Below are 21,479 nucleotides of genomic sequence, written 5' to 3' on the forward strand. Positions count from 1 at the left end.
GAAGAGAAAGACACAGAAAGCCAGAGAGGATGGCAGCTGGGTGACTTCTTTGAAGCACTTGAAAAAGACAAGAGGACAGAGGAGAGGAAGCACTCTGCAGACTGCACTTCATGGAGGCACATAAGAGAGAAGAGGGTTAGAGGAAATGAAAGGAAACCAGAAAAGATGATGCACCAAATAATCTCCTTCAAAGCATACTTTTTATAAGACCTAAAAATGACAACAGCTAATAACGAGTAAAAAAACACTAAAAAGCTCCAGGAATCAAAAAACTGCTTTTGTTTTTTGTGTGCATGTGTCAAAGTGATGTCATTCTGTCATTCTGTTCCTTGCTGGTTTTGGTGAGATGCACCTGACAGTGATTGAGGGAGTAAAAGTGCATGCACAACATTTACCATAGGGGCTAAAGACTGATGAACCTTGTGGAACCCATAGCATTGACCCCAAATAAGTACAACCACACGAACATTTAGTTTGTGCATCTCACCCTGTATTCATATAGAAAATCTGGGCAATGTCAAATAGAGTGCAGCATGCAGAAGACAACAGAAATATTTTCACTACAAAAAAAACTTGATCTCAGACAAGAAGCTGCTATTTGTGTTCTCATATACAATTATGCATAGGAACAACAAGAAAGGTCAGCCTGTGTATGTGCTGCACAGTGCTGCAGGGTGTGAGAGAGCTGTGCTTACCCTTGCACACAAGCTGAGAGACAGAGACCTCACTTTTGTCCGAAGCTGCCCTTTTATACACACAGCACACAACAGGAAGCTGACCCTTAGAGATGCTTTTTCATTACTGGAAATACTTTGTTTGGTTCAGGCGAGGGTGTTCTTTGGATGGAGTGTGCAGGGTGCGGGATATATGACTGCAAATATTGTTATATGGATTCCAACTGATATTAAACTGACTCTGTCCATGGGACTTGGAAGGATTATCACTGCTTAATGTCCAATCTGGCACAATTTATGCTGGGTAATGTCTCAGAAAACTCAGGCGTGAATGTTGGAAACAACCATCTATTAATATTACTGCAAATTAGAAACAAATTGGTCAGGATAAATGTTATTATGTAGATGGTATTTCTGTTTAGGGAATTCTCCAGTTTCTCAGTGAGCTACTCACAAACAGCTTGAGAGACATGTGCAGTGGTAATCTTGTGCGTGCCTGCTGTTGTGACTTGTACAGAAAAATGACCAGGGTGCTCATTCAGACATGAAACCAGCCCGTTTAGATTGCATGAATGCATGTCTGAAAGAGGCTCAGTGACACCCACACACTTCTGTCCTCAAACCATAGAGGACCATAAGCACATGTGGCTTCATGTGAAAGAAAACAGGCAGGAAAAAATATGGGGCGACAGAACAGACCTACACAACAGGGTATAGCAAAGAAATGAGAGCAGATGCTAAAAAAAGAAGAAAACAACACGATCCTTTACTTTGCCTTATATTTTCCACCACAATCAGAATTTTAAGTCTGGTTATGCACCCTTCTGCCTCCAGTCCTGATGGAGCTGATGGCAGAGGCGAGATGTGACTGATGGAGCAGGACAGTGACAGACAGTGGCAGGTAGATAGAGGATGGTGTTTAATTGCTGTGAACCACTTTGAGTAACCTTGTTTTTTTCTTTCTCTGCTCACTCTTTTGACATTCTCTTTTCCAACTTTGTGTGAACCCAAGAAAGAAAGAAAGAAAGAAAGAAAGAAAGAAAGAAAGAAAGAAAGAAAGAAGATAACTGAAACTGCTTCTTTTGGCTGCCAAAATACTGCACGTGTCTGCAAACCACAACTACAGGAAAATGATGTGGGACCCCACCCTATGTTTTACCAGAGGCTTCCTTTCATGAATAGAAACTGTAGATTTATTTTCTCAAACAGGTGGGGCTAAAATGATTTAAAAAGATCTAGAAGAATGAAGACAGAAGTGTTAGGAGAGATTAGATAAATGATTTTTTGTATTTTAGCGTGACCATGAACCTGAGCAACCAGCCAATCTCAGCAAGATACTAATAGACACCATATACTGGTGTGAACGGTGATACCAGTCTCCATCTGTGAGGCCACCTGCTACTCTGCTAATACAGTGGTGTGAACCGCCTGACCTTGCCGATGTCTGTGTGTAGTGAAAAGAAAAATACGGATTCTGATTTTCAGACAATAAAAAAAAGGTTTCTCTCTCCTTCTGTCCTCTGTACGCATTTAAAGACACAATTATCTAAGCATGTGCTTTCTCTCTTGGTGAAAGCTTTGCGATGGCTACAGTGTGTGCGTCTCTCAGGAGGTCTGGGTGGGGTTTCCTTTGGAGGACCTCTGTGCACATTTAGCCACAATGCACTAAACTGAACTAGCTGACTATGATGGAAAATGAACTGAATGGGAGAGACGGGGAGAAACTGAAGAAAAAAGTTTGTGAGGGAGAAAAGACCCTCGGGTGAAAGACTGCAGGTATGTTGAAATAGTAGCTGAGAAGGAAACGGTTTGGTGGAAAGTTGTTTTTACACAGAGCCAACTACACAAAAGTGTAGAAATGGTGTTTATTAACAGCTCAGAGTTGAGTTGGAGTGAGCTGTATGAGGTTCAAGAAGTGAACCGATCAGAAATACCTTCACTGTTCAGTTTCCTTGTTGAGGTGCTTTGGTGGAAAAAATTAATTTATACCAGACTCTCACATTTGACTCTGTAGTGCAGCATTAAATAGAACTGAGTGGCGTGGTTTGTATGCCTCAAGTGGAGTTGTATCTGTAATTCATCAACGTGTCTTTTAGACCCCATTCCTACAAAACTGCTCAAAGAAGTCCTGCCATTAATCAATGCTTCGATCTTAAATATGATCAACCTATCTCTAATAATCTGCTATGTACCACAGGCCTTCAAGCTGGCTGTAGTTAAACCTTTACTCAAAAAGCATCTCTAGACCCAGCAGTCTTAGCTAATTATAGGCCAATCTCCAACCTTCCTTTCATATCAAAAATCCTTGAAAGAGTAGTTGTCAAACAGCTAACAGATCATCTGCAGAGGAATGGCTTATTTGAAGAGTTTCAGTCAGGTTTCAGAGCTCATCACAGCACAGAAACAGCTTTAGTGAAGGTTACAAATGATCTTCTTATGGCCTCTGACAGTGGACTCATCTCTGTGCTTGTCCTGCTAGACCTCAGTGCAGCGTTCGATACTGTCGACCATAATATCCTATTAGAGCGATTAGAACATGCTGTAGGTATTACAGGTACTGCACTGCAGTGGTTTGTATCATATCTATCTAATAGACTCCAATTTGTGCATGTAAATGGAGAGTCCTCTTCACACACTGAGGTTAATTCTGTTTACATTATACATGCTTCTCCTAGGAAGTATTATTAGAAGACATAGCATACATTTTCACTGCTATACAGATGACACGCAGCTCTATCTATCTATGAAGCCAGATAACACACACCAATTAGCTAAACTGCAGGAATGTCTTAAAGACATAAAGACCTGGATGGCCGCTAACTTTCTGCTTCTTAATTCAGACAAAACTGAGGTTATTGTACTCGGCCCTGAAAATCTTAGAAATATGGTATCTAACCAGATTCTTACTCTGGATGGCATTACCTTGGCCTCCAGTAACACGGTGAGGAACCTTGGAGTCATTTTTGACCAGGATATGTCCTTCAATGCACATATTAAACTTTTTAATGAGTCAAAAATACACAACAGTGGCAGTGCAGATGTGAAGTTTTACTACTGTTTACATTCAGTTCCGCCATCTTGGATTGTTTTATATTGGTCTGCTCTTTATAAGTGGGCTATACATTTCTCATTGGGAGCTTCCAGTTGCAAATTTCCAACTTTCGACCTCTTGAATAAGTACAGTTACAGTACAACCCAGTAATGGTGTCGCAGCCTACAACTTTTGAGAAATAGAAATATGAATATTACTTTTTTTTCAAAGTTAAACACTAAAAGAAAGACTGTATGTTTTCCTTCATTAGGATACGGATTTGTGCCAGCCAGTGTATGGGACTGTAGCCTAAGGTTTCATTAACATTGAGCTCCTAACTTTGCTGTCTCTGCAGAGAACATCTGAAGCTTTCTGAATGACGTTTAGATCCCTAGTCAACTTCCTAACCACCTTTATACATAATGACAAAATGCTAACAGTGCCCTAGCGTCTGTCAGTGACGGAATACCAAATTATGTTTTCATTAAAAAAAAATAATTCTGGCTACCTGCCCAACTAGAACTCCTTCATGTGACCTAACATATAGCATCAGGATGAAGGGACAACATTCTTCACAACTCCAAATGACCAGAGTTAACATAGCCTCATCTCCAAGCATCATTTCTGGCAAAGCATCTCCAAGCATCGATTTTGCTAAGGCATCGATAGAAAAGCTCACAGGTTTCTTTTATATTAGTATTAACTTCTTGTACAGAGGAAGCCAACTGAGGGGAGTAGTCGCCTCTGGGGATCGATGAAGTTTCATATTATCATTGTAATGTAATACAAGAAATATGACTCATTGTGAGCCCTGAGGATGAAGTCTTGCCTTACTCTTTTTATAATTCTTGACTGTGGGCCAGTGGATTATAATCCTCCTCTCAAGGGACAAAAATTTTCACAGTTATTATTCTTGCGACTCGAAATGGATTTGTGGGATGTGTGCTGATCCAAGTGCAACTGTGTGGGGTGTGGAAATGGCTTAAGTGTTCTGAAGGAGGCAAATAAGGAGAAGGAAAACACTTCTAAACAAAAAGAGCATTTCTTATCCGAGGTGGCAGCCACAACGATAACAAGGCATACAGCACATACTCCAGGCACTGTAACAGTTAATGTGATTACACAATACAGAACACCCACCACAGTTCGTGAAACGAAGATATGGAACCCAAATTCTTCTAAAGAGTTTCCTTGAGGAATGGAGCAGGCAGGTCAGATATTCAATAGGAAAGTATTCCATAAGAATTATGTACCAGATTGTTTTGCTGGGGGTTTGTCATTTATCCAAGATAGAAAAAATGTTTTCCTTATAGCATATGCAGGGATATCGTAAAGTCTATTAAAGATGCCATCAGTAATATTATCCCGACTCGGATGTCCCAACAGCAGAGATACAGTGTCCACTTTCAAGTATTCTTTCCATATCCTGCAAAATATCTATCCAATCGGATTAATTATTTTGGCATGACCAAACACAGTGTATGTAGGTTTCGACTGAAGTCTTACACTTCAGTACGAAAGTTGATGATTCATCTGGTGCCTTTTATTGTGAGCATTTGATCAATGGCCGTGAGTACCATTCACAGATAGTTAGAGAAAAGCTGTAAGCACAGCATTGTAAGATGGTGAAAGATGTACCCTTAGATGTACCCTTAGGCCCCCTCCTCGACTCAGAGATGGTCTTTCCCCTTGACTCAAGATAAGACAAGATATACCTTTATTAGTCCCACGAGTGGGACCGCTCAAACCAGCATTCCTTCCTGTTGAGATATGTGACTTTCAGCTAATAACTCTTTGGGAATTACCTCGTTGGCGCAAAAAATATTCTCTTATTGCTGTCAAACTGTGTTTTCTTTAGTATTTTTCATAGATGCAACTAACAAAATGGGGAAAAAATGATATGCTTTTGCAACCGACTACTAGTAACAAAGTGCCTAAAGATAAAATTTAAAATTGGTTCTTTGCTAAGTTGTCTGTCTTATGTAGATCCCTGGAGTTAGGTCTCTTTTTTTATGTTTGAATGATTTATAGTTCAGTGTTAAGTGGCTTAGAAATTTAAAAAAACATTCCTCTGAAAACGGTCAAGTACAAGGACATTATATAATTGTAATCTGATGCAGAATGTATAGACTGTGGACAGGATTCCTTGACTGTATACATGCTGCCATACTTCTCTTTTTGTAGCATTAATATGCTGATCATTTCATCCTGTCATGCACAAAGTGCAGAATTCCCTTGCAGCTTATCTTCCACAGTTATAGACTGAAAGTAGCGTTTTGCTGAAAGGAGTTTAGTTTTAATCTGAGCAGACCCACTTTTTGAAAAATCACAGATGGTTAAGGCAGAGAGGCACAATAAATCTAGGTTAATACATCGTAAATCTATGGTAATACAAGAGAGATAAAGTGAAAGAAGATCAAAAGAAAGAAGAAATGGAATACTTCACAGAAGTATCCCATTTCACAGAAAGCAAGAAGTATGAGGGAGGGGCAACAGTTAGAGACAAAACTTTCTCCTCCAAAAAAGAACGGGAAAGAGGAAAAGGGAGGTGGTAAGGAGCAGAAAGTAAATAGGTAGTTGGAGAAAGAAGAGAAGAAATGAGGTAAAAAGTCCTATCATCTTTCTGTTACGCTTTGACAGAGCAAGGCAGAAGGGTATGATTAAAAGAAAAGTGAAAATTAACACTGGGAAGGACCACACATGCTTGTAATATATATAAATATGTGCACACATACACGCACACAGACTGGAGAAAGGTTCAAAGAAAGACTCATGAGTCATTTAGACATATTTGCACATAGGACACACAAAAGTGTATGATGATTCATAAGCAAATCTAAAAATACAAAAGCAACAACACAACCTGCAAAAACGGAGACATATAAACAGAATTACAAACGCACACAGTTCTGTGTTCCTTTAGGCCTAAAAACAAGACCTGTCATCTGTCCCCCATAAAAGCTTCTTATCACTTGTACAAACTGGACAGACAGCAAAAGAAAACAAAAATCTGGAGGGGAAAAGACTGAGCTGTAGCACTGTGGTTTTGTGAACAGTGAGAAAGATATGAAAAGGACAGGGGAGTGAGAGATGGTAAGAAAAGGAGAGAGAGGATTAGGGGAGATATAATGGGCTATAATCCTTTTCTATTGAGAGATGGATCCCAGAATCGCTGACAGGGTGTCAGTTTGAAAGAGCTATTTGCCCAAGATATGAGACTGCTTTTAGACTGCTTCTACCTTCAGCTCTGAGGTCTTAGGGAAAAAAAACCCAACAACCCCAAAACACAAAAGCACAAAGAGACCAATCTATTTCACTTAATGCTTTTTAAATGAATTGTTTTAATTTAGTAATAATATAATCGAACATATACATTAGTAATAGTCATATTAGTGTTTTTAAGAAGGAACTATAGGAAATTCAAACATTGAAACAAAGTCTAATTTATTTTGCTTATGATCAGTAAGCTGTCAACACTATAGATGTAAAATTACATGTAGTTATGGGATGATTTGACAAGGTGAAGAAAATCCCCAGCCATGTAACAGGCTTTTTATCGCTACAACTCAAGACTCCCTGTACTAACAGGGAGATGGAAAAGTCTGGTGTGAAATGGTTTTCTTACATTTTAGAGAAAGGCAAAAAAATATATTTTTAATGTGCGTCAGTCAGAATGATTTTTCTTTTCTCTGATCCGTGACTGTCAAGACATGGGGGAGCAAAAACAAAAATGACATATTCTGATTGCCTTGGGTTAGAAAAAAGGTTAGGGTTAAAGTTATCACCTAACATAATAATACCAGGGCTAATGATAAAAAAATATTAGTGACCATTTTCTTAATGAGTTTCTGCTCCTCAGTGGTGAGTTGGTAATGGTCGTACTAATAGTCTCTTTGAGAATGACATGAAAATGATTTATTGAGAAGAATTTATCTCTTGCATCACTGCACAGTAGACAGTCATGAAAACTATGTGGGTATACAGTTGTTTGTTCCAGAAGACTGCTTCTACAATGGTTTATCAAAGAATGGGTCCTTCTCAGGAGCTCAGTTAATTGCAGGGTGGTACTATGGTAGGATGCCACTAGTCCAGCTGTAAAATTTCCTTGTTATGAATATTCCATAGTCAGTTAATGGTATTTTAACAAAGTGCCACAAGATGGTAGGCCACCTGAGGTGCATAGTGCGCATAGGTCGCCAACTTTCTGCAGAGTCAATTACTACAGATGTCCAAATTTCACATGGCCTTCAGATTAGCTCAAGAACAGTGCATAGAGAGCTTCATGGAATGTGTTTCCATGGCCAAGCAGCTGCATCCAAGCCTTACATCACCACGTTCATTGCAAAGTGTTTGATCCAGTGATAAAAGCTACTGGACTCTAGAGCAGTGGAGATGTGTTCTTTGAAGTGATGAATCACGCTTCTTCATCTGGCAATCGGATAGACGATTCTGGGTTTGGCGGTTGCTTTTGTGGGATTATGGTTTTGGGTTGCTTGTTAGGAGCTGGGCTCAGCCCCTTTGTTCCAGTGAAAAGAACTCTTTAATGTTTAAGCATACCAAGGTGTTTTGGACAATTTCATGCTCCCAGATTAGTGGGAACAGTTTGGGGATGGCTCGTTCCTATTCCAACTCAACTGCACAGCAAATGCATAAAGCAAGGCCCATAAAGACATGGATGAACGAATCTGGTGTGGAAAAACTCGACTGGCCTGCACAGAGTCCTTACCTCAACCATCTAGAACACCTTTTGGATGAATTAGTGCGGAGACTTTGAGCTAGGACTTTTAGAAGAACAGTCAAAAATACAAAATATGTATCACCTGTTCATCTTCAGTTACTGGACATCCAGACTAGTCATTTGTAGTCCAAAGAATAAAAGACAGTTTAACCTCTTGTATGACCATCTCACAAGCACCCAAAGGCTAAACAGCGGGATAATATTATGGGATCAGGTACCTGCTACAAGGGGATGCAGCTCAGTGGTAGAGCGCATGCTTTGCATGTATGAGGTCCTGGGTTCAATCCCCAGCATCTCCAACTTTTTAATGCTGTAAGTAGCTTTGGATTGACATTGCTGTGATAAACTATATGTTAGGCCTGCTTTGTAGTAATATAGGTCACCAACACAGTATACTGATTGGCATGACATGCTAATGAAGTTGGTTTTCTCTATTTCTTAATTCTGCATTTTATTAAAAAGAACTGTTGTTAAAAGGTAGTGACTGCCTTAACATTTGGGTCTCACAAATTATTGTAATTTATTGGACCTCAGCCTCAGGTCATACTATAAGAGAATCAACTTATATTTGGTAGTTATGATGACGATTCATGTTGTATTACTTTAACCCCGGTGAATATGAAAATTGTATATATTTTGACAGTCTAAAGCTGATTAAAGGACTGAAAAACTGGAGATGCTGGGGATTGAACCCAGGGCCTCATACATGCGAAGCATGCACTCTACCACTGAGCTACATCCCCTTCGCCTTGCTTTTGTTATGGCAGCTTTTATGTCAAAGACATTTTGTCTTCTCACATCCTGACTTTGATTTTTTTTAAGTGAACCCCCTACAAAAATAATAACAAAGTATCAATTTTGAATCTTATTGTCACCACTGTTATATCTAGGGATAGGAATTGATAAGAATTTAGCGATTTTGATTCCATTATCCTCATTGATTCGATTCCTTATCGATTGTCATTGGGTTCTCATTGGCTCTGTTGTGAGTCACCACCTTTGCTAAGCAGCAATAAATAAATTACAAATTTATTTCCTCCCTTAGTTGTGATCAGTCTTCACTCAAAAGTCATTATTACATATCCATCCATCCATTCGCTTCCGCTTGTCCTTTTCAGGGTCGCGGGGGGCGCTGGAGCCTATCCCAGCTGTCATAGGGCGAGAGGCGGGGTACACCCTGGACAGGTCGCCAGTCTGTCGCAGGGCCAACACACAGGGACAGACAACCATTCGCACTCACATTCATCCGCACATTCACACCTAGTGACAATTTGGATTATCCAATTAACCTATCCCCACAAGCTGCATGTCTTTGGACGGTGGGAGGAAGCCGGAGTACCCGGAGAGAACCCACGCAAACACGGGGAGAACATGCAAACTCCACACAGAAAGACCCCGGCCTTATTACATATATTACACATATTACACATTACTTCAAAGTAATGTAGTATGTTTCTTAATTACTCCCGGGAAAAAGTAATTTGTTATACTACTCGATGTATTACTTTCACGTTACTCATTAAAATAGCTGAAACACAGTCTCATTATCACCATTTAACAATATAAACCTGAGGCTACAAGCCCATACACCAACACAAATCCCTAATGAGGACACAAATCTAAGATCTTTCTCCTAGAAGAATACAAAGCTGACCGCACAAAGCAAAGATAAAAAAAAAAAACCCTTGTGTGTGTTTTTTCTGAGACAGGAGGATCTGGCAATGACCTTCAGGTGTGGCAGAGGGCAGCCCATGATTTTTTGGGTGGTGTTAATTACCCTCTGCACAGCCTTCCTGTTCTCAGTTGTGGCCCCTGCAAACCAGGAAGTAGGAGAGCACGCTCTCCACTGAGGAGCAGCGTCTGGTCCAAGTTGTTCTTCCTCAGGACACGGAGGAAGTGCAGCTGCTGCTGGGCATTCTTTACCAGGCTGATGTTTTTTTTATATATATGTATAGATTTCTCTGTAATACTTGATATACATAAAATAATGCATTTTTGGTTTTTTTTCATTAAAAAATGAAAATAACAAAAACAACAAAAAACATTAACAGCATAATAAAAACTAATAAGTAAATGGTTAAAATTCTGAAGCATCTGAACAGTTATAATCAGGAATAAAGGCTGTAAAAACTCATAAAATAATGTTAATTTATACAATGTTGACATTTTTTCCCTCACTGACACCATAACTATATATTTTTAAAGTGATAGGGTTATGTGCTCCTTGCTGAACCTGGGTGCAGGCCTGGGAGTCTGTGTGAGAAAATAGGTTTTCCTCCAAGCTACAGCAGAGAAGCAATAAAGAGGCTTATTGATGTGAGACTAATGCATGGAGGAATGGAGGATAGATCAATGACGGGATAATACACAACCTCCACAATCCATAACAAACACACTGTGGATGGTGTTTTAGTTGAATAAAGGCTGTCACTTGAAAGCTGGATTTTGGGACTAAATGTGGGTGAAATGGTTGTTTTGTCACTTCGAGAAGCATTTGAAAATTCTATATTTGAATAAGATAAATGCTCTGACAAAGCTCAGAAGTGATGTGCAAAAGACTAGAACTGTTTGAATGAGTATTTTGTCAAAATATGACGATAAGGAAACGCATTTTGTCAGCCATTTGAAAGGGATTTTCAGAGAAGCTCAAGAAGCCTGTGTCACATGGATTTTCATAGGACTTAACTCTATCATCACACATACACAAGCACAGTTTGGCATGCCGATTTAAATGACTAGTGTAAAAGCAACACAAAAGTTGTGTTCAGTCACATAAACAAAACAGCTACACAATATTTGTGTGAATGCATTACCTTTATGTAGAGCATTTATCAGCCACAGTTCTTAGCTCAGAAATAAATGTGAAGGTTAAAACTTCAAAAAGTTCAAAAAACAGGCTACAAAAATAAAATACTGCTTTTATGGTTAAAACACAGCTATTCCCTGGTATGTGCTAATTTACTACGACTGTGGCATCCAATAAAAAGTGTAGAGTGGAGGTGAAGGAGGAGTGCTTGTGTCAGTGTTTATCTAGTATCTTTCAAAACAATTTTCAGCTCCACACTTCACCTTCTTCGCTGAAAGCACAGTGCCTCTCAGTGCTGCCAACTTGGTGGTAACTAGCGTGGTGAACACAGACAAGTGTGCCTGAAAAAATTTAGGCCAGTTACTGCACAAGTGAGTATCGTGGCCACTGGAAAATAGCTTGTCAAACGCTTTTGCAACGTTTCTGTAAGCTAAAAAGTGAAGCTCAGGACAAAGAGACATTGAGTATAAGCAGAGTTGGGGATGTAGCTCAGTGGTAGAGCGCCTTCTTTGCATGTATGAGGTCCTGGGTTCGGTCCCCAGCGTCTCCAACCTCATCGCTTTTTAATGTGAACAGAAGAGGTTGGCAGCAGCTTAGTGCAGGTAGACATGCTCAAGAAAACCTGCTGAAGCTCAAACTGAGTATCAGAATGGGAAAGAAAATGTTGATTTTGAATATGGTATGGTTGTTAGTGCCAGAGGGGCTCATCTGAGTATTTTAAGAAACTGCTGCTCGATCCACCACTTCACAAAACTCAGTCTGAAACTGCTTTCTACAGTGAATTCACTGTACTCAAACGGCCTCCATAGTCAGCAGATCTCAATCCAATCGAGCAAATCTGGGATGTGGTGGAGCGAGAGATTTGTATCATGATTGCAGCTGCCAAATCTGCAGCAACTGTGTGATGCTATCATGTCAATATGAGCCAAAATCTTTCAGGCATGTTTCCAGCACCTTGTTGAATCTGTGAAGAATTAAAACAAAGAAAAGATGAACAACCTGGAACTGGTAAATTCTAAGTTATGAAGTGGCTGGTAAGTGTATGGTGCCCTCGTCACTTTCCAGATAATTCACTAATATACAACAGAGGCATTAACAATGACCCAATCAGTCTCTGCTGTTGTATATGCTGCAATGGCATTTTAAGGTCTAAAAATCAGCACTGCATTGTAATTCAGATGTTTTTAGCGATAGCTGAATGGCTCTGCCCTGCAAAAGAGCAAAATGTTGCTGGAAAAAGGATCGCAACATACGTGTTCTTGCATTAAACATCCTGCTGCGCTGATAGAGACACATCTGTCAAGCTCTAGGAAGAGCACACTTGTCGAGCATCTTTGATTTGCAATTAAAAAGGCGAGAAACTACTAATGGGATTAACAACTCAGTAAAATAAATATCACAAATGATAATGTCACTAACTCAATAGACAGGTTGGAAAAAGAGACATACATATTAGAGTTGGATGTCTCGAGACCGGTCTTTTACACGGTCTTGGTCTTGTCTTGATCTCGGATCCCTCGGTCTTGTCTTGGTCTCGCTGTTTCGGTCTTGCTGTCTCAGATCGACATAGTGGTCGGGAGATTTGGAGTCAACAGTATCCTGACACACAATGTAACGTTTGATAATGTGTCATGCGCAAAAGCATCAGCTCCAAGAGCCGTGCTTAGAGAGTGCTTTGTAGTGAATCAGAAGAGTCGACTCCCATTCAGCGAGAGCCGGCTCCTCACTTAATTTCCTTTCGATGCTCAGTTCTCACACAGTGGCTCAGCTATGCTCCAATCCCTCTATATTGTGGCCAATCACATGCGAGCATATAGGACAATATCATTATGTGAAGAACAGAGAGGGTGAGCGACGCGACAGTCAAGTGGAGCGAGCGTCTGTCCTCTCAGTAAGTGAGTGAGACAGTAGGCAGCGGTGAGGAGGGCTGCGCGAGTGCATCGCAAAAACACATAAATATGCCTGACACCCGTAAACGAAGCAGTTTACGGGTGTCAGGCTGCAGTTTAAAGACTTTTTTGTCTTGGTCTTGGTCTCGTCTCGATTTTGTCTTGGTCTTGACTCAGTCTGTCTTGGTCTTGTCTGGGTCTCGATACCCTCTGGTCTTGGTATTGTCTCGGTCTTGGTTTAGGCGGTCTTGACTACAAATCTAATATATATATATATATAATCAGCAAGGAAAACAGTGAAATTCACCCTGCTGTCCACTAATATTTAAAGCTTTCAGCATCTCTTAAGTTAAATTAATTGCACAATTAGTTGAATCAGTCTCCAGCATATCAAGCTTGAATTTATTGTCTTCTCTTTGGTCTGTTTTGCAGACGAGGGAAGGAAACACTACCCAGCAAAGGCATGTGGCACAAGGGGGCAGCAGTGACAGTGTGTGCTTGTTGTATGAGGCATGGGGAACAATCTCCAGCATCTCCATTTCCTTTAATCACACATTTAAAAACAGGCTTTAATCACCTCACCAACGCCGAACTAAAAACACTTAAAAAACAAAAGCATAATTAATCACTGTGCATGCGTAATGGCAGCCCTTCATCAGGGTGCTGTCACACAATCAGAGGCTGACAGAAGCTTATGTATGTGGCTATAATTGCAGAATTAAGAAATGCATGTATATGTAATAATAAGTCCGTGTTCACTCTCTGAATGTAGTGTCTTGCTGAGCACAGTTAGCAAAAAGCTCTCTCCAGTGAGAATCTTATAAAGTAAAAAGGCTCTGCTGGGATTCCCTGAGGAACAGCAGGAGATGAGCTGTTCAGAATCATTATGTGAGACTATAAAATACCAAATGATGACATTTTCAGTGGGGAAAAGGTGTCACATTCCATTAAGGGAGTTTTAAAGTGTATTTAGTTTAACAAGCCAATAGCTGCAAGCTATTGCATAGAGATACTTCAGATAGGAGAAGAAACTCAGTAGAAGTACAAACTGTTTGTCAGGTGCGTATTTTTTTTCCAAAGAAAACTATACAATTGGAAATGTCTATTTTTGAGTCAAGCCATTCATGTGCCAGCTAACTCCACGATTCACAGAGAGGTGCAATTTATTTTTTTATTTTTTATCTGGGCTAAATTCTTTTACTCACAGTGTCTTTATGCTTCAGAAGACAGACTCAGCACAGCTCTGAAATGCTGTAAAGAAGTCATACTGTGTCTCACAGCAAATCACCATTACATAACAGACCCGTAACACTGTTACAGTTTCGTAAAGCCAAAAATCAGCAGAACAGCAGCAAACTCCTTTTCCTATAAAGCTAAGACTGCTCCAGTCAGTTGATTTGTGCTATTCAGCTTAGTTTTTAGTTTCAGATATACATATATTTTATGTAATGATGCATACAGACTTTAGTTTAGACATAACTAAAAGTGTACCAGAATCAAAGATATGCTAAGTTATGTCAACAGCCGCTCCAATCAAGATTTTATGCACCCCGTAGAAAAACAGCGAGAAAAACAGACTGAGATATTAGTAAGATACAGCACAACACATCAAGTTTTGAAGCCTGTTATTTGTTCTAGTCCCACTGCATTTGCATTTAGGTTATTTGCACAGGGCCACTCAAAACCGCACCTGGCACCGAATGCAGCAGAAGAGAGACGGAGGGAACATTTGGCTGATATTATATTCAGGTTTGGTGTAAAGCTGACTGACAAAAAAATCTGATTTTTTACTTTACTTTTTATTAATCTGTGTACAGAATCACCCTGATGTAGTTGCCAATGATTTTGCTGAGTTAAGTTAGAGTCATTTATAAAGCTTTGAAGACCCTCTTAGTGCTGGATTCCCTAGATCGCACAGGTGTAATAGGCTATTACCTTCACTACTGCTATGAAGTAAATATATTCTTTAAATCTGAAGCTGGAGGCTTATAGTGTCTCATTAAGTCTTTCGGGGACTAAGTTAAATCCAACAGAGTCTCAAGGTAGTTGAGAAATGGAAAATTGATTTACTTATAAAAAAAAGAAAATTGAATCTTTCCAGTCTAGATCGACTGTTGGTGACCTGGCAGCCTATCCCAGATATTCTGTTACACACATACACAAACATATAGAAGAGGTAAGGTAGAGAAGTTGTACTGAAATTTTCTAGTCAAAAAACAACTATATTGTTAAGGACAGAGCAGGATCTCATACTATTTACAATTTAAAGTGTTTCATGATACTTCATCTTGGCACTCTCGATTAGTGTTCCTGTAATTTAACTCTTGCATTGTGTCTACGACACAGAAGCCACACAAACTTCCCTTCAATATCTTACAGTATTTATAGAAACAAGCCTGCAGCATCGCAAAGCAGTTATTTTGATCTAATATGTATGTATTGACTTAATCTCAGTGGTCAAATAAAGAATGCATGTATATAATTACCACTGAAATCTGACAGCAACACTTACATTTTTCTCTTGTGGAATTCTCCAATAAATTTACATGCAGGAATCTTAAAGTGCCATTTCTCTCTCTTATAATATGCCTGTTTATAGCCGGTGCTTTTATGCCTGTTGTCTAAGCACTGCATGATAACATGCACGCTATGCAAGCAGTAGCAGTGTGAACAGATGACAACACATAGGCACTTTACAACTAGTGATAATAGTCTTTGGGTAACCAACTAAATGCGGGAGATTAAATCCTCTATGCAATCATACTGTTTGTGATTAAACAGGCCCAGAAACAGAAAGAGAGAGAGAAAGATCGAGCTCAGATCACAAAGGTCCAGGTGTTCATAAGAGACAGATGGTAATAATCTGTCAGTCTAGCTGCTCCAGATGGTGTTTTTGAGTGACTATGGGTATCTATCACAGAGGTGGCCTCCAGTGCCAACAGTGACTTTGCAAAAAACACTAAAGCATTTTACTTTTCTCATGAATCCCAATCACGATCAAGACTCGTGTATAGAAGCTGCACTGTGCTGAAAACAACACCTAATATTAAAGTGTGAATAGAAACTGTTGAATGGGCTGTATGTAACAGACTGAACATGCACCTGCACGTTCTTTTTCTAAGGAACTAAGAGACAGCAGCAGATGGATGAAGTCTGAGAGCTGCAGAAGAGTTCATATTTCTCCAGTCTGAAGGGAGGAAAGTGTTACCCTGTTAAGGCTGGCAGAAACATGATTTGGCATGCTGAATTCATCTTGGATCCAGTCCATCATATTATCTACTCCTAACTTTTAACAAGCACATCCCAATTGTCTTTGCTTTTGTCTGCCACAAACCCTTAAGATAATCAGTATTTTTAAACTACTGGGGACATTTGTATTTCATTATAAAACTACTAATTGCAGCTGTTTAGTAACGGATTACCCTGCTTTGCTCATCTACGACCAGCTTAATGGCAAAACAAAACAACAACGAAAAAAATCCCAGACTGGTGTAGAAAAGCAAACAGACTCAAAAATTAACTTCATTTTCTGAACACAGGGATTTTTTATCTCATAGTCTCTTTTTTTGGTGACAATCTCTTTATATTATTGAGCCCCAGATGGTGTGAACCAGTCACATATACATCTACTATCTATCTATAGGAGTTTAAATAGGCGTGCTAACAATAGGAGTTTTGAGGTAAAGAAAGCTTTGCATATATGATGTATAGATGTATTTCCTTAGCATTTCCAGGCTATGGAAATAACAGAGAAACACATACAATTTACAGGTCAAGTTATCCTGTGTGATATCTGTTACGTGAAATAATTACATGAAATAATTATTAGGTAAGCATAAGGTGAGGGTTCCACCTCTACCTTGGTTGGAGTTTCTTTTTTCCAGAGGAATCTTTGACTGGTCTCTCCTGCTTCTCACACAAAGGATGTAGTATAAACTGCAAATGGCTATTTGGATTATAGTCAGTCAGCCTCCAGTGACCCCAATGTATTGACTTCAATCAGGTAAAAAGCAAGAGGCTATCTGCCTACCTACTGATACCATTATCAACACCTGTCAGTCAAAATGTGGTCTTTTTTTCCTGTTTCCTTCTTCTTCTTCTTCTTTTTTCTGGAATCAGGCCTTTATCACCCTTTCTCTGTACTTCTATATATACCATCGCCTCCTCCCCTCTTATTGGTGGAACTATTGCAAAGCAAAAATCCAATTATGTGTTGCTGTATGGAAATGTGTTTATTATTTTTGGTGGGATTGCTGCAAAGAAAACATTCTCACTAATTGTTGTGTTCGCTAAAAATATGTAAAATTTTTCTCGTACCAAATCAGCATCCTTGGTATTAAGATGGACTGCCATTAGGGATGGGTGATATAGCCTCAAAATTCAATTTAATCAAAAGACTAATAACAGTGAAAACGACATTTCTAACAATACAGAAAACAGTTTTTTTCAGTGCTTGCAGCTTGCATTTATACGCATAAGTAAACGAAGGCTATTTTCCAGCCTTCTTTACGAATTACTTGTCAGGAGCTGCACAGTACTGTCACATGCTTCGTGGCCTGGATGACTCAGCGATGTGTTTTTGCCTTAAGTGGTGCAAAGATTGTTGTTACCAAAGTATTGTGCTTTTAGAAGGTTTTTAAGTAGCCTCCTTTTTAGGTACTAAACGTCATTGGAGACAAGCGCAGGCTCTTCTCGTTCCTGCACACATTCGGGAACATAGATGGTGTTGCTATAGCAATGGTATTACGATGTAACATTTATATAGTACGTAAAAAATTATTCTGGTATTATCGTGGATGACATGATGATTTCTTTACTAAACAAAAATGTGTTTTCTCTTAAACAACGTTGTTCACAAAGCCAACATCCTGAGCCTTTTGCTCTGCAGGCACTTGAGTGAGAGGAGTGCCATCTAACAGCTTTATGTAGACCCATTATAATTTGATCAAGGCTTTTTAGCTTTTACCTTGCATCTGTGACATGTTTTTAAAGCTAGGAACACAAACAGAAACACCCCACAGGTCTATAGAGCAACTTTCTCAGGACAGTTTTTGTAGATACAACTTGCTCCTCTAACTTTACAATCAGTATCTTGCGGGTGGTGCTGAAGCAATTTACCAAGATTTTGCTGTCAGTTACACAGAATGCAATCAATATGTTAACTTTAGCTGCCAATTCATTTAATCTTTACATCTAATTGGTTGATTTGAATCTTCTCTCTTGTAATTGGTTGTTACTTGTTGTGTGTTCACATGAGCTTTGCATGCTCTAAAAAGTAGTTTAGATAAAATAGTATGTTTTTTTTTACTAGTTTCATCTCACCGTATATTCACGCCTGGTAAGCGATTTGAGTTATGAGCTAAATGCAGTGATCTGATTGGATTCGGATCTAAAAAATCATTAAAATCCGGCTTGGTTCGCAAAACTAAATGCTGCTAATTCGTGCAATAAAAATAAATGGTCAGTTCGAACTACTACATTAAGAAAGGTGAGTGCGAAAAATCCTTTAAACACACAAACTATTCACAGGGATTTGTTGTGGTAGGTGTGTGAAGACCTTACACTGGAAACTGAAATGGATTTACATACCATTTCTCCTCTGCAAAGGAGCAGAGCATCTGTCTGTTAGTGCCTCTAATAATTCATAATGTGAAAATGACAATTTCAGCTCAGCCAAACTGGAGGATATTTGCTCTGCTGCCAAAGAGGCATTTAGATTAACTGGCATCTGGACACCCAACCAAAATACATGCTTGAGTCTTGGTAGAGGGAGTCCTGTACAATACTGTACTAGCAAACATGTTTTTAAAAACATGTCACATACTATATTATTTTGGCAGACTTCAGCCTCCTCATCAGACTTTCCCTCTACTGAAACCTCTTTGAATGGTCAGTTGTAACCCATATTCTACAAGATACCACCATTCTGCTTCTCTCTCTGTGTAGTTGCAGTGGTGTATGATACTGCAAAAAATACAATTTGGTTATCACAGATACTCCTACTTGTAAGTTATAAAAGCAGTGTATGCAGGGGAGAGCAGTGGGCCATGATTTATGAAGTCTGCATCATCAATATACTTCATGTGGATATATTTTAATGACAACTAGATGTCTGAATTTCGTTTTCTACTGTGAGTGTGTTTTGCTGTATTAATGTGTTTGCATGAAAAGCACTTTAGATCAACTTCTAATGTGCTACATAAATAAAAATAACTTGACAGTCACCATAAAAGGGTATTATATTCAGACATATTCATACTTCAAGTTTGAAGTATTTTTCTTTTTTATTCAATTTCATTAAAATAATTTATGTAGTATGTTTCATATGGGTTGAATATATTATTTTAATGTCTGACTGCAGTTTTTTTTATAGGTAGTCAGTCTGGTAAAGTAACAGTTATGATGACCAATAACACTGTGGTAACTAACCTTAACTAATGTTGAAGAGTCATGATTGAAACATTACTTTTGCCACTAAATGAGCTACCTGGATATTCTGTGTATCTCTGACAGGACTCTGTCAGTGACCTCTGACCTCTGTGTGGAGGTCTAGGTGTGTCTAAAGGATTTCCCTCTTCCTTTGTTTCTTTTGTGGCCTGTTTTGGGGAAAATAAAAATGTATTTAATAAATCAGTAGTGTTGACAAAGTATGAAATTTCTTTCATACATATATTGCTGTTTGCACTGTTTTCATTAACAGCTGTAAAGTCTCTCTACACAATGCTCCTCTTTCTCACTCTGCAGCCCACATGTGTTTTGTCAGTGCAGCTGAGCGACCGCACATCAGCAAAACACATCGGAGCCGGAAGGAGGGGGCGGAGCATAAAGTGCCAGCATGAGAGGAGCTGTGTTTGCACAGACAGAGCTACTTTTTCATGAAACGCAAACAATGTATTGAAACATTGAAACAAACTAAATCATCAAGCTGGTCACTTTAGTACTGATTCGACACCAATACCAATGTTGGCATCGATATTACTGACATTTGGATCAATCTGTCCACGCCTAGCATGCAGCTTAGCAACAGTTGTCGTTTGATCAAAAATCCAACTATAAGAATCAATTGCAGGAAGAGTATGTAGCCAGGCATGTGTCCAGGTCTTTTATAGATAGAAACTTCAATGGAAAAAAATGACAATCTTTCATATTTCAAAGACAGACAGTAGAGGAAAAAAGCGTAATGCATATAAATGAGACAGTGTCGCAGGCTAGCAGAGTAGCGCTAATGCTAGTAACTAGAAAACAGAGATAAGACACAAACAGCAGTGTGCTTTCAACCCAGTATGACAGCAAAACATGTAATAGACACACCGGTCCACCGTGTTCTTTTCACGCTTTGCCTTTCTAAAACGTGAAATGGACACGCGTGCAGAAGTTGCAGTAAGCTGCAGTAACAGTAAAGGAAAAAATATTTTATTTCAAGCCAAAATTAAAATAACCACAGGAAAGCTTTAAACAGACATTAAGAACACATTTATGTGTAAATACATATTAGTCATCTAGCTTAATCATTTCTGGTGATTAAGGATCCTGGAATGTACTTCAGACCTTCGTGGCTTTAAATATATCATCTCCCCCTGCTGGTACTGCAACTCCTGCACGTATATTACACGCTGTCTCAGTCGGGGGTTTCCTTCTCCTACAAGAAATTTCACGACCTGACAGCATCGCAGCTCAAATTCAGTGAACAACAACCCATTCTTTCACAGATGCTTGTAAAGGCTAGGTACTCGATTTACACCTGTGGAAATTGGATTGAATGGACAATACTGTCAAGCTACACTATATTGTCAATGCACCATTTCGCTCAGGTACAGCTTCAGTGAGCACAGTTGTAGTTTTAAATTGTTGAATGGAGGTTAAATTGATGAGTGACATAAATTAGGATACTTTCATCAAATTCTGACATCAGTATTATAATGAATTATAACAAAAAGGCCCTTTTAGACTGTTTATGAGTGAATGAAATGATTAAAAAAAAGCAGCCTTTCACAAAGGAAACAACCATCTGATTTTGCTTTCATTATCCTGTGTGTGTACTTTGAAAATGCAGCTGGAAATATGGTTTGCAGAAAATGTCAACTTAAATGTCAAGTTTACAATTACAATCATATTTAATAAAAATCAGATTGATACTGCCAATGATAAACACCTTTTAATGTCTCAATCTAAAACACACACTTCACTAGATTTTAATGTAATGCATAACATTTATAATAAACTGACATCTGACATCACAAAATAGTGCATCAGATTGATGCACTATTTTGCAGAGACGAATGACAAAGGATGAGATGTGTTTGAATACAGCTAAACAATGCCATATAATTTTTCGCTCATC

The 21,479-nt window shown here is 39.0% G+C and overlaps 1 protein-coding gene and 3 non-coding genes across 9 annotated transcripts in view; 2 read left to right on the forward strand and 2 right to left on the reverse strand.

Annotated features, from left to right (window-relative positions):
- Positions 1-21,479, reverse strand: part of m1ap (meiosis 1 associated protein) — a 56,284-nt gene that overhangs the window by 20,895 nt on the left and 13,910 nt on the right. The window lies entirely within an intron of this gene.
- trnaa-ugc (transfer RNA alanine (anticodon UGC)) lies at positions 8,671-8,742 on the forward strand. Its single transcript has one exon. It is a non-coding gene; the product is annotated as a tRNA-Ala (tRNA).
- On the reverse strand, positions 9,115-9,186 carry trnaa-cgc (transfer RNA alanine (anticodon CGC)). The gene has a single exon. It is a non-coding gene; the product is annotated as a tRNA-Ala (tRNA).
- trnaa-ugc (transfer RNA alanine (anticodon UGC)) lies at positions 11,728-11,799 on the forward strand. Its single transcript has one exon. It is a non-coding gene; the product is annotated as a tRNA-Ala (tRNA).

This window comes from Copadichromis virginalis, linkage group LG3, assembly GCF_057382275.1.
Source record: "Copadichromis virginalis isolate Kocher_CV1m ecotype Utaka linkage group LG3, C_Virginalis_male_GT1.1, whole genome shotgun sequence".
NCBI classification, from domain to species: Eukaryota; Metazoa; Chordata; class Actinopteri; order Cichliformes; family Cichlidae; genus Copadichromis; species Copadichromis virginalis.